This window comes from Bos mutus, chromosome 10, assembly GCF_027580195.1.
Source record: "Bos mutus isolate GX-2022 chromosome 10, NWIPB_WYAK_1.1, whole genome shotgun sequence".
NCBI classification, from domain to species: domain Eukaryota; kingdom Metazoa; phylum Chordata; class Mammalia; order Artiodactyla; family Bovidae; genus Bos; species Bos mutus.
The window spans coordinates 70320241-70334334 of NC_091626.1; the positions used below are offsets into that span (position 1 = coordinate 70320241).

The 14094-nt window shown below is 40.6% G+C and overlaps 1 protein-coding gene across 4 annotated transcripts in view; it reads right to left on the reverse strand.

Annotated features, from left to right (window-relative positions):
• Positions 1–12099, reverse strand: part of SNAP23 (synaptosome associated protein 23) — a 42385-nt gene extending 30286 nt beyond the window's left edge. Inside the window, exon 1 of one of the 4 annotated variants that reach the window (XM_070378152.1) lies at positions 11974–12099. The gene's annotated coding sequence lies outside the window, so the exon portion shown is untranslated. Of the gene's footprint in view, positions 1–11520; positions 11544–11973 lie in introns of those variants that run through there. The other 3 variants (XM_070378155.1, XM_070378154.1, XM_070378153.1) reach the window with 3 other exon arrangements.
• Between the last annotated feature and the right edge of the window lie 1995 nt (positions 12100–14094).

Below are 14094 nucleotides of genomic sequence, written 5' to 3' on the forward strand. Positions count from 1 at the left end.
ATAAACAGCCTTGTCATACTCCTTTCTCAATCTTGAACCAGTCAGTTGTTCCATACAAGGTTCTAACTGTTGTTCTAACTGTTGTTCTTGACTCACATACAGGTTTCTCAGGACACAGGTTAAGATGGTCTGGTATTCCCATCTCTTTAATCCCATCTCTTTAAGAGTTTCCACATCACTGCCTTGTCATGGCAAAGGAGCTCAAGGAAGCTAGGAGCTGTACTGTGCAGGGCCACTCAAAACAGATGGGTCATAGTGTAGGGTTCTGAGAAAATGTGATCCACTAGAGGAGGGAATGGCAAACCACTCTAGTATACTTGCCATGAGAACCCTGTGAACTGTATAAAAAGGCTATAACATGTATGAGCCTCAAAAGCCTAATTCTTACTGAACAAAGCCAGATACAAAAGGCCCCATATTGTATAATGCCATTTATATAAAATGTCCAAAATAGATAAATCCATAAAGGCAGAAAGTAGATTAGTTGTTGCCAGGGTAGGGGGAGGTGGGACTGACTATCAATAGGTATGGGGCTGTTTGCAGGTAATGGAAATGTTCTGGAATTAGTGGTGATGGTTCCAGTCATATGAATATGCTAAAAGCTCCTAAATGGTATACTTTAAAATGGTGAATTTTATATGAATAATATCTTAAATTACAAAAAAAAACTGAAAAAGTCTTAAGAGTAGAGAAAGACTATGAGAAAGAATAGACTAATAAAAGAAAAAAGTTTGAGTAGGAATTAAAAGGAAGACAGGAAGGAAAACATTAATTTTGTAGCTTTTACTATGCGAAACAAACTATTCTCTGCCACAGTGTAAAATCTAAGTTAGAGATTTAGTTAAAATAATATATGATAGCAGCTAGAGAGTAGGCACCACTGAAATAAAAAGTATATTTTATATTAAATGGATCACCTTTCTTTTCAAGTAAGAAAAATGGTTGGAAAATGGCAGAACAACCATGTTAAGAAATACATCTTATAGCTTTCTTCATTAACTTCTTCCAATTTCTTGGAATTCTGAAAACATGTATTTCTGTATTTTTAAAAGAAAAAAAACTTCAAATTTTACTTCTTGTAATAAGAGAAAATTACTTTAAAACTGGTATTCCTGGCTATTATTAATAACTGTGTAATAGAAAGCGAAATTTAAATAAGACAACAACCAATGCATTATTTACATGCTAGTATATTTGAAAACGCTGATTTTCTGGAAAGACTTAAAATGGTCATTACAAAAGGTTAAACACTATTATTTCTATCAATAAGTCTTAATGCTACATTAAAAATATGTATAGTTTAATATCAACAACCTTAGATATGCAGATGAACCACTCTAATGGCAGAAAGTGAAGAGGAACTAAAGAGACTCTAAATGAAAGTGGAAAAGGAGAGTCAAAAAGCTGGCTTAAAACTCAACATTAAAAAAACCAAGATCGTGACATCTGCTCCCATCACTTCATGAAAAATAGAAGGCAGAAAAGTGGAAGCAGTGATGGATTTTGCATTCAGATTATCTGGCCATTTCAATTCTTACTCCTATACAATTAAAGTTTAACTTGAATACTATTTAAGAAGATAAAATGCTGATTAAAAAATCAAAATTCTCAAAGGATAATGAAATTTATACAAGAAAAAATAAAATATCCCTCTTCTCTGGCCTTTTCTCATTTTTATCAATTTAGAAGAAAATCACAGATAAGACAAAAATACCTTAGTGTCAATATTATTTATAATGTTAAAAAATTCAAAGAGGTCTATATAACCAATGGTAAGAGATCTGATTGAAAAAGTATGGTATAACTACATGATGGAATGTCATTCAGCTATCAAAAATTATTTTTGAAGCTGTGATATTCTTCCATGTTTAATTTTAATAAAGTATATACACATGGTTTGAGATATCAAATAGCTCTACAGCAGTAATAAATAGCAGTTCACCTGCCCTCCCTCTTCCCCCAAACCAATTCCTGCTCCCAAGACCCCAGAGAAAAATTTTCAACAGTATTAGTCATTTTAGCATTTAACTCCCAATCTCTAAATCATGTTTATGGTGTTATTTCTTGATATTTGTCAATTTTGGGTATCATCCACTGACTTTCTACGATGATGATATTTAACTCTTATATCTTCCCATCTCCTCCTACTGTTCATGTATATCCTCACATTATAGACTGGCTGGCTCATTAAATTCTTGACTGGAAATCAGAAGTCTTAAGCAGTGAAGAAATTTGTTCAACTTTGTCCCACTCACACATTCAGTTCAGTTCAGTTCAGTCACTCAGTTGTGTTCAACTCTTTGCGACCCCATGAACCACAGCATGCCAGCCCTCCCTGTCCATCACCAACTCCTGAAGTCCACCCAAACCCATGTCCACTGTGTTGGTGATGCCATCCAACCATCTCATTCTCTGTCGTCCCCTTCTCCTCCTGCCCTCAATCTTTCCCCGCATCAAGGTCTTCTCCAATGAGTCAGCTCTTCGCATGAGCTGGCCAAAGTATTGGAGTTTCAGCTTCAACATCAGTCCCTCCAATGAACACCCAGGACTGATCTTCTTTAGGATGGACTGCTTGGATCTGCTTGCAGTCCAAGGGACTCTAAGGAGTCTTCTCCAACACCACAGTTCAAAAGCATCAATTCTTCGGTGCTCAGCTTTCTTCACAGTCCAATTCTCACATCCATATATGACTACTGGAAAAAACAGCCTTGACCAGACGGACCTTTGTTGGCAAAGTAATGTCTCTGCTTTTGAATATGCTATCTAGGTTGGTCACAACTTTCCTTCCAAGGAGTAAGCATCTTTTAATTTCATGGCTGCAATCACCATCTGCAGTGATTTTTGTAGCCCAGAAAAAGTCAGCCACTGTTTCCACTGTTTCCCCATCTATTGGGACCGGATGCCATGATCTTAGTTTTCTGAATGTTGAGCTTTAAGCCAGCTTTTTCACTCTCCTTTTTCACTTTCATCAAGAGGCTCTTTAGTTCTTCTTCACTTTCTGCCATAAGGGTGGTGTCATCTGCATATCTGAGGTTATTGATATTTCTCCCGGCAATCTTCATTCCAGCTCGTGCTTCCTCCAGCCCAGCATTTCTCATGATGTACTCTGCATATAAGTTAAATAAGCAGGGTGACAATATACAGCCTCGACGTACTCCTTTTCCTATTTGGAACCAGTCTGTTGTTCCATGTCCAGTTCTAACTGTTGCTTCCTGACCTGTATACAGGTTTCTCAAGAGGCAGGTCAGGTGGTCTGGTATTCCCATCTCTTTCAGAATTTTCCACAGTTTCTTGTGATCCACACAGTCAAAGGCTTTGGCATAGTCAATAAAGCAGAAATAGATGTTTTTCTGGAACTCTCTTGCTTTTTCCATGATCCAGCGGATGTTGGCAATTTGATCTCTGGTTCCTCTGCCTTTTCTAAAACCAGCTTGAACATCAGGAAGTTCACGGTTCACGTATTGCTGAAGCCTGGCTTGGAGAATTTTGAGCATTACTTTACTAGTGTGTGAGATGAGTGCAATTGTGTGGTAGTTTGAGCATTCTTTGGCATTACCTTTCTTTGGGACTGGAATGAAAACTGACCTTTTCCAGTCCTGTGGCCACTGCTGAGTTTTCCAAATTTGCTGACATATTGAGTGCAGCACTTTCACAGCATCATTTTTTAGAGTTTGAAATAGCTCAACTGGAATTCCATCACCTCCACTAGCTTTGTTTGTAGTGATGCTTGCTAAGGCCCACCTGACTTTACATTCCAGGATGTCTGGCTCTAGGTGAGTGTGAGTGATCACACCTTCATGATTATCTGTGTTGTGAAGATCTTTTTTGTACAGCTCTTCTGTGTATTCTTGCCACTTCTTCTTAATATCTTCTGCTTCTGTTAGGTCCCTACCATTTCTGTCCTTTATTGAGCCCATCTTTGCATGAAATGTTGCCTTGGTATCTCTGATTTTCTTGAAGAGATCTGTAGTCTTTCCCATTCTATTGTTTTCCTCTATTTCTTTGCATTGATCGCTGAGGAAGGCTTTCTTATCTCTCCTTGCTATTCTTCGGAACTCTGCATTCAAATGGATATATCTTTCCTTTTCTCCTTTGCTTTTTGCTTCTCTTCTTTTTACAGCTATTTGTAAGGCCTCCTCAGACAGCCCTTTTGCTTTTTTGCATTTCTTTTTCTTGGGGATGGTCTTGATCCCTGTCTCCTGTACAATGGCATGAACCTCCGTCCATAGTTCATCAGGCACTCTGTCTATCAGATCTAGTCCCTTAAATCTACTTCTCACTTCCACTCACACATAGATGACCATAAAACCTTTCCTTCCAATAATGCTTTTTATTAATCCCAAAGAATCCACGGTTCCACAGAACACCAACTGGAAAATATAAGCCTACAGAAATTTTATGCTTAATTAACCAATTATATGTGAATAAAATTTCTTTTTAATTCTCATCTCAGAGAACTATCTCTAAAGGGAAATAAACCTCAGAGATCACCTAGTCTAACTTTTTTATGCTATGAGAATAAAGTATAATTCTTAGGCTCTCTCTATATTACACAATCTTTACTGGAGAAGTGGCGGGGGTGGGGGTATACTTTTTGGAACAGACTTGATGGCAGCTGGGAAAGAAAAGGCAGAGGAGTGTGGTCATAAGATGGCAAGAGGGAACAGAGTCCAGCTGAAAAGGGAAACTGTAGGCCAGGGCTGTCAGAAGGGAATAGGTAAAAAGTACCATGTAGCTATGGTGACCTCCCCAAGAGAACTGAAAACTCTTGCAGAGCAAGGACGAGTCAGCAGCCTACCTAGTCCTTTCCTACCAGCAGAAAGGAACCCTGGTCCTAGAACACGTCTCTCTCAATACATACCACAAGCATTTTTCAAGCATCTGTTGTCAAGTAAAGGAACATATCTGATGTTAAGAAAATTACCTTTGTTTCTTTTGCAATGTGTATTTTATGCTACACTGTAGTTAGGATCGGAGAAGGCAATGGCACCCCAGTCCAGTACTCTTGCCTGGAAAATCCCATGGATGGAGGAGCCTGGTAGGCTGCAGACCTACCAGGTCTGCTAAGAGTCAGATACGACTGAGCGACTTCACTTTCGCTTTTCACTTTCATGCATTGGAGAAGGAAATGGCAACCCACTCCAGTGTTCTTGCCTGGAGAATCCCAGGGACAGGGGAGCCTGGTGGGCTGCCGTCTATGGGGTCACACAGAGTCGGACATGACTGAAGTGACTCAGCAGCAGCAGCAGTTAGGATATGGAAAATAAAGCATTCTTCTCTATTGCCTCCAAATATACACAGTTTTCCATTTCACTTCAGTTTTCTAGTTGTTTTATGCACATAAATTCTACCTCTCAATAGGACTTTAGTCTTCCTAGACTGAGGCGAAGACCATCTGAAATGCTGTCAAGGCCTAGTTGGGTTGAATATGATTTCAGCTATAATTCTCCAGTGACTAAACTTGCTACTCCCAGATAACGTGAGATACTTTAAATACTGTGTTGAATGAGCATAATGTAGTGGTTCATAACACAGACTCTGATGTCAGATAGACCCTGAATTCCTTCTAGCTCTGGTACCCAGGCAATTTACTTAACCTATTCAAGTCTCAGTTTCCTCATTCATCAGGATAACAGTTCTACCAAGAGGGTTGTTTCAGAAATAAAGTTATTAATAGTTAAGCTACATAACATGCTTAGCACAGAGTAAAGACTCATGAAATAACAATTACTAATGAATTTACCCATTTTCACTCATGATATTTGTTACATCCTCCATGGCATCTGACTCCTGGTATCAGAATTTTTGAGAAGCTAATCAGAAAGCTCCCAGGCAAACTTAGAATCAGAGCCATAATACTTGGATGGTTGTAGTGAATATTTCATTCAGGCTGTTGGAAGCCTTGCCAATCATCCCTACCTCACATGTGGTATCTCATGTCATGAATTATTAGGTGTCTAGGATGGCACCTAACAAAGTAAAAGTATATGCACAATACGGGCTTCCTAGGTGGCACAGTGATAAACAATCTTCCTGCCGATGCAGGAGATGCAGGAAACGTGGGTTGGATCCCTGGGTGGAGAAGATCCCTTGGAAGAGGAACTAGCAACCCACTCCAGCATTCTTGCTTGGAGAATTCCATGGACAGAGGAGTCTGGTGGGCTGTAGTCCATGGGGTTGCAAAAGAGTTGGACATGATGGAGCATGCGTGTGTGTGCACACGTACACACACACACACTACACTTAAGCAGCTCTTTTTTTTTTAAAGACTCCTAAAGATGAAAAATAGAGGATAAATAGAATAGAAAAAAAAGGATTACAGAGAATGAAGCAGAAGTTCAGATATGAACCATCACTTACTGAATAAAAGAATTTGGTTTTTCTTTAGATTTCATTCTTAAATTCTCTTTTTAACAAGGAACATTAGAAGTGCTGACACACAAGGAAGGAAGAAAATGAGGAAAAATGTTCACATGTATACTCACATGGTATTCCGATGTACACACTGGAATACCATGTGAGTACAAGTACAGGCACATGGTATTCCAAAATACTAGAAACATCCTAGAGAGGCCAAAAAGAATCCATGCTCTGATTAGGAAATTTAATTCTTCCTGAAAGCACTTAGATGAGACGAGTTATTTAATGTTAGGTTCCTCCTTTCACTTCCTCTCTCAAGTCTCCTTTCTACTTCCTCCTACAGGAACAACTTTATTCTTATACCAAGCCCTCCCCGCTCCCCACCGCCAAAAGAAACACTATGCAAATATAAGAAGTACACCTCTGAATCATATCTATTAAATATCTTGGTTTCAAAGACCACTGAAGCACATGATTCAAGACAGAAATAATACTGCTGAAGGAGAAAGTACCACTAAAACGACTAATCAAAATGATCAAAATTACACTTCAGCTTTACAGAAACATCTATTATAACTTAATTGCTTGATGTACACCACCAAGTTTTCAAGTCCTGCTCAACCTTGGCATTTCCACAATTATACTCTAAGTAACCAGGATATAATCCTGGGAAGGAAGATCTAGATGTGATTGTAATCAATTACACTGACTACGTCTAAAAGAAAGGCTGTGAGAACAGAAATGGGATGATTTATAAGAAAGATAAGGAGGCTCAAGAATGTAGCACTCACTCGCTGGGGAACAGAAAGACACAATTTGGCAGACATACCTACGGTATCTACCAGGGAAATACCAAGTGTGAGGTGGGGATGATTGGCAAGGCTTTATCCTGCTTGAGTGAAACATTCACCTAAGCCATCCAAGTACTTTGGCCCTGGTTCCAAGTTCACTTAGATCCTTTTTGGTAAGCTTCTCAAATATTCTGATATGAGGAGTCAGATGCCACAGGTAGAAAACATAAGCATTCAAATCCCCAGAAAGGAATACTCCCCCACAGCAGACTGAATGGCATTCTTGTTTATACAAAAAGCAATACAGTATAGTGATTAAGTGCCCAGTATTTGGAGGCACAATGGTTTCAAATGGTGACTACGGCTTGCTCAACTTCTCTGTGCTTGTTTTCTCACTAATTACTTCAAGTGTTGTGGTAAGGACTAAGTTAACTTATACAAAGAATTTAAAACCTTGCTAGAATGTAGTGCTCAGTAAAAGTATAATTTTTCATAATAATTATGAAACGTCTCAGGATAAAGCACAATCAACTCTAAAACAAAAATTGTGATCTTAGACTATTGAAGAAGCGCCACAGGGAATTCCCTGGCAGTCCAGTAGTAAGGATTCGGTGCTTTCATTGCCAGGGCCTGGGTTCAGTCCCTGGTCAGGGAACTAAAATTCCACAAGCTGCACAGCATGGTCAAAAAAAAAAAAAAAAAAGTGCCACAATACAGACATGCAGGAATAAAACATGTATGTATGTGTGTGCATGTGTACAGAGTGGCGAGGGTGGCTTTAACAGGCAGACAGGACATAGTTTGTGAAGGGCTTATCTAGTATACCAAGAAATTTGGATTTTCTTTTTCTTTTTAAAACTATTTATTTGGCTGCTCTGGGTCTTCGTTGTGGCATGCAGGGTCTTTCAGTTGCAGCAATCAAACTCTTAGTTGCAGCATGTGGGATCTAGTTCCCTGATCAGGGATCAAACCTGGGCCCCCTGCATTGAAAATATGGAGTATTAGCCACTGGACCACCAGAGAAGTCCCTGAATTTTATTTTAAAAGCATCAAGTTCAGTTCAGTCACTCAGTCGTGTCCGACTCTTTGCGACCCCATGAACTGCAGCAACGCCAGGCCTCCCTGTCCATCACCAACTCCCGAAGTCCACCCAAACCCATGTCCATTGAGTCAGTGATGCCATCCAGCCATCTCATCCTCTGTCCCCTTCACCTCCTGCCCTCAATCTTTCCCAGCATCAGGGTGTTTTCAAATGAGTCAGGTCTTCACATCAGGTGGCCAAAGCATTGGGAGTTTCAGCTTCAACATCAGTCCCTCCAATGAACACCCAGGACTGGTCTCCTTTAGGATGGACTGCTTGGATCTCCTTGCAGTCCAAGGGACTCTAAGAGTCTTCTCCAACACCATAGTTTAAAAGCATCAATTCTTCGGCGCTCAGCTTTCTTTATAGTTCAACTCTCACATCCATACATAACCACTGGAAAAACCATAGCCTTGACTAGACAGACAAAGGTTGGCAAAGTAATGTCTCTGCTTTTTAATATGCTGTCTAGGTTGGTCATAACTTTCCTTCCAAGGAGTAAGCGTCTTTTAATTTCATGGCTGCAATCACCATCTGCTGTGATTTTGGAGCCCCCCAAAATAAAGTCAGCCACTGTTTTCACTGTTTCCCCATCTATTTGCCATGAAGTGATGGGACCGTCTAGAACTAACACTCCCAAAAGATGTCCTTTTCATAATACGGGACTGGAATGCAAAAGTAGGAAGTGAAGAAACACCTGGAGTAACAGGCAAATTTGGCCTTGGAGTATAGAATGAAGCAGGGCAAAGGCTAATAGGGTTCTGCCAAGAGAACGCACTAGTCATAGCAAACACCGTCTTCCAACAACACAAGAGAAGACCATACATGAACATCACCAGATGGTCGACACCGAAATCAGATTGATTATATCCTTTGCAGCCAAAAGCATCAAGAGGCAATCTAAAGGTAATCTCAACTGTGAAAACATTGTTAAAATAAATTTTAAACAAGTTTTATATCCAAGAACTCACAAAAATCAAGAAGATGAAGGAATTCCAGAAAAATATAGTGAATAGTGACTTAAATATTTTAGTAATAATTCAATCTAAACTGAAATCAAAACTAAAATGTCAGTGAACTTAAATGAGTAAAATGGAATCCCATCTCCACCCCCACCAAGATTACAAAAGAACAGTAGATGCTGTTTCCTGGCTCCACAATCCACTTCCTCCAATTGTTAGAGGCACTGGATCCATCTGTTCCAAGCCCCTACCACCACCACCCCCAAGACAAAGAAAAGACCAGTCCCGTCATTTATTTTTCTGTCAATCTACAGACCTGAAAACAAAATACAGCACTGGAATAAAAAGTTCAGCACTCTTGGATGCAAGCAATGTCATATATTATAAATGCTAACATATACAGAATGCAAAGTACAAAGACAGTTAAAAAACAGATTTCAGAATGTTTAAGACATAGGAACCACAGGAGGAAAACAAAGTACCTTAATTCAGCTGATTTCACAAAAATGTCAAAGAGCAAAATCCTCTTTTTCCCTTTTGCTATTCTACTTTAATCTGGTTTCACCAGATAAGTTTGTTAGAATTGTGTCACAATAATGAATGCCATCACAAGGCTAAGAGAATTTTGGAGTCCATCAACATTAGAGTTTAGGTAGTTCAATTTTCATTTTATTTTAAAAATGAGTAGATTAGGCCCAAAGCAGCATTTTCCAAAGTGCAGAGCAAGAACAAGAAACAATTTTGCTGAGGGGGAGATGGGAGGTTTGGGAGGCAGGGGACATGGGTGTACCTATGGCTGATTCTTGTTAATGAATGACAGAAAAACACAAAATTTTGTAAAAAGCAATTATCCTTCAATTAAAAAATATTTTAAAAAATACACTAAAGCTGAAAAGAAATGATTTTGTTATATAAGCAATGCTTATGTACTTAATAGCTACATATTATAATGTGTACCAGAAAAGGTATAAAATATAGCTAAACCATGATTTCACAGATTATCACCTTGGAAGAGGGTAATGTTTTTTAAAAGTCTATTAAAATTTAAAGTAAAACTTCTAAAATGCAAAATTTATGATGGCGGTATAGTTCATGGGCTTCCCTGGTGGCTCAGTGGTAAACAATCTGCCTGCAAACAAAAGAGATGTGAGTTAGATCCCTAGCTCAAGAAGATCCCCTGGAGAAGAAAATGGCAACCCACTCTAGTATTTTTGCCTGGGAAATTCTTGGGCAGAGGAACCTGGCAGGTTACAATCTATGGGGTCGCAAAAGAGTTCAACATGACTTAGTGACCTAAACAACAAAAAACAAATGGTTCAAAGCAAGTGAAGCACCATAACTGTCCCATGAGCAACAGGGCCTGTTTGTTTGCTCAAGGTATTGTTCCCAATGATTAGAAAAGATGTGATCTGTAGTTCAGTGAGCTTGTTACTAAAGTTGATTTGGAGTAAAAGAAACAAACACTAAGATGCATACAGAAATTTTACTGTTTACAGGAAAGAGTGTAAATATTGTTAAAAAAAAATAATGGCACAAATAAATCATTCCTACTCTGGAACTAAGACAAAAGCAATTTTCTAGTGCATATTCACATACCATAAGCATCTAAAAAAAGAACTCTAGCAACACTGATAAACATTTAAGTTGTAGGTTAAATTATATGATCATTTTATTTACTTTCACATAACCTGTCAAAGGAGCAGAGTAATAAAAGGGTTTTCGCCTAATTATTTACATGAATGTGTTTTTTCTCATTACCTCTCGCCAAAGGAATGAATGACAGGTGATCACTGCATGCCTTGGCATCAACTTTGCTGGCGGCAGAAACAGTAATATTTAAAATTTTTACTATGAAATGTTTCAAGATGAGATGTCAAAGTATTTCTTGCTAATGATGTCTCAAGAATTTCCAGGCAAGACAAGAAAGTGGAAGAACCATTTCTATGCCATACTTGCAGTATCTCACTGGGACATCTGAAAACCGATCTTAAGGGCACCACGGCAGATGGAGTAATATCACTCCCGATTCTTAAAGTATCTGCTACTAACAGGCTACAGTATTTTCACAGTGCTGAGGGATCACTGTCAGAAGCTGCCAATTTCCATACTGTCCTCTCCCAATTGCCCCCACCCTTCCCCGAGAGATGTAAGTTAATACTCCTTTCTCATCTTCTTTTTCCAACTTTGACGAATTTCGGTTTCCTCTAACTCCCATCTGCCTTTCTTTGCATTGTGGTCACTAACGATGAGAAAAAGTCCCATGTGAAACACTTTCCAGGACTTTCCCCCGCCCCGCTTACCCTGTGGAATTCGATCTTTTACCGACCTTTTCCTTCGTGTATCTTCAGTAAAGCCGCAATGTAAAACTGGACTTCCCTGGACAGAATGGACTCTCCAATGCTATGAACCGCAGAACCCTCCTTCAAACAACTAGTTCAGAGTTTCTCTGATCACTGGAGCCACCATACAATCCCAACCGCAGCAACACCGTGAGGGTGGGAAGTTAGAGAGTGGGAGTTTACCTCTGCTAGGTTTCTAGGAAAAGTCTAGAGAACCATCATCCCTCCACCCTTCCTCCTCTGGCCGCTTGATAAGTCTCTCGGCGTCCAGCGTCCTCGATCAGGGCCGGACCTGCCCAGTCCCGGTCAGAGCGCCACCTCCTCCCCTTAAGCCCGACCTCACCAACTTTTCAACCGTCACGATACACTCTTTCTCCTTGGGATTATGATCCCAATCTTCTCCCCGGCCAGCTCACTCATCCCTACTCCTGGAGACTCACCAAGCAGAGGTCCAGCCACTCCTCTCCGGCCGCTACAGCTCGGACACCCGCAGGCCGAACTCCCAGCTGCGCCCTTCTTGCGCCTGCGCTCGCCAGACCTGCGCGCCTGCGCACTTCCCCGGCGCGGCGAGCCCGGACACACCCCTGAGGCTGGAGCCAATCACCGTGCGAGGGCTTTAAATCTCCCTGCCACGCAGGCGGAGAGCCCTGGGACTCAGCCGTTTACCGGATAATTCGAGTATTACCCAAAGGTGGGCGGTGTTCAGACAACAAATTTTCACTGAGGGCAACCCATGTGCCTGGCCTTGTGCGGGATGAATGCTGAGGAAAAGGCTGCGAAAGGAATGCCTTCCCTGACCTCTCTCTATACTGGGAGATAGATATGTAAACATAGTGGACAGAATATAGTACTTGGCATACAGAACATCCGAGGCGCCGCTGGCGCACAATGAACTAAGAGCTTTATTCTCAGGGTATCAGAAAGGGTTCCCGGAGGAAGTGAGTTTTGAAGTCATGAAGGATAAGTAGGAGTTGCACCGGAGGTACGGGAGGGAGATAAAGGTTTCCAGACTGTGGTCATTGGAGAGTCCAAGAAGACCATAGCGCCTTCTGGAAGTTTCCTTGTAGTTCATCTATTTAGAGGCTTAAAGCTCCTCATATCTTCCGGTGAAGTGGGAAATGAGTTCTTAAAGTTGGCAATGGCCAAGTCTTGGAAAATCTTGTACTTTTGGAAGTTAGCCTACACTTTACCATGATCACTGAGAATATTGAAAGGTTTAAAAGCAGATCAGGAAACTGCTCCAGGCTCCCCTGAGAATACAGCACAGTGCTGGAAATAAAAGGAGTTTCAAAGGAGTTGTCTATTCCTAAGGAGTCAAGGAAGATGTAATCTGAGAAATACCACCACAGAGGTCATTGGTGATCTTAGTGAAAGCTATGTGATGAAATGACAAGTTAAAGATAGATTGCAGTAGTTTGGAGAGAGGAGATGCAGAAATGGGGACAAGTTGTAGAATGCTTTTGGAAAGTATGGTCTTGAGGGGAATGGGGGAAGAGGACAAGTGTTCAAGTTTTTTGTTTCTGCTTTTTTGGTTGCTATTAGAATTAAGACAGGAAAAATTTAAGCATGCTAGGTAAGATACAACTGAGAAAAAAAGTAGTTTTAAAGAGAAGCACTAGTCAGTAGATCCTGAGTGGGTAAGAGTAGAGGCAGTCCAAAGTACTGAGGGAAGGAAAGGTCTTGGAAACAAGAGAGAGAAGATATCTCCTCAATTTGAATGACAGGAAGTATTTGTAAATCTGTATGTTTAGTAACAGGAAGTTAAAGAACTTCTTATCTGCTGGCCTCTTATTTTCTCTGTGAAGTAGGAGACAAAGTCATCTACTGATAGAGTTAGGAGTTTTAAAGAAAGTGAAGAAGATTTGAAATATTGTTGTAGAAACTGATGGAGCAAGTCGAGCAGGGAATAGTAGTATGAGTGGTAACTGGTTTTGAGGGCCTGTATGGTTGTGCTTTAGTCCCTAAGCCATGTCCGATTCTTTTGTGATCCCATATACTGTAACCCACTGGGCTCCTCTGTCCATCAGATTTCACAGGCAAGAATACTGGAGTGGGCTGCCATTTCCTCCTCCACGGGATCTTCCCAACCCAGGGATGGAACCCATGTCTCTTGTGTCTCCTGCATTAGCTGGAAGATTTTTTTTAAATTAATTAATTTGTGACTTGCTGGGTCTTTGATGCTGTGTGAACTTTTCTCTAGTTGCAGAGTGGGGGTTAGTTGTGGTGCATGGGCTTCTCATTGCCGTGGCTTCTTTTGCTGTGGAGCATGGGCCCTACGCATGCTGGCCTCAGTAGCTGTAGTACGTGGGCTCAGTAGTTGCAGCTCCTGGGCTCTAGAGCAGGACAGCACAAGAGTTTTCTCTTGTCAACAGAGCCAAGGTTGAAAAACCCTCATCTGGGATTACCTTGATGCTCACCAACAGCTGACCTTGGTCTTCTACAAGCTTTCCCTTGGACCATGGCCCTGAGCTTATAAGGTAAAACAGTTCTTCCATTGCATGCCTTTAAAAGAAGAATGCGCTGCATACCCCACACCTTGGTGTTTCAAAGACTTGTGATGT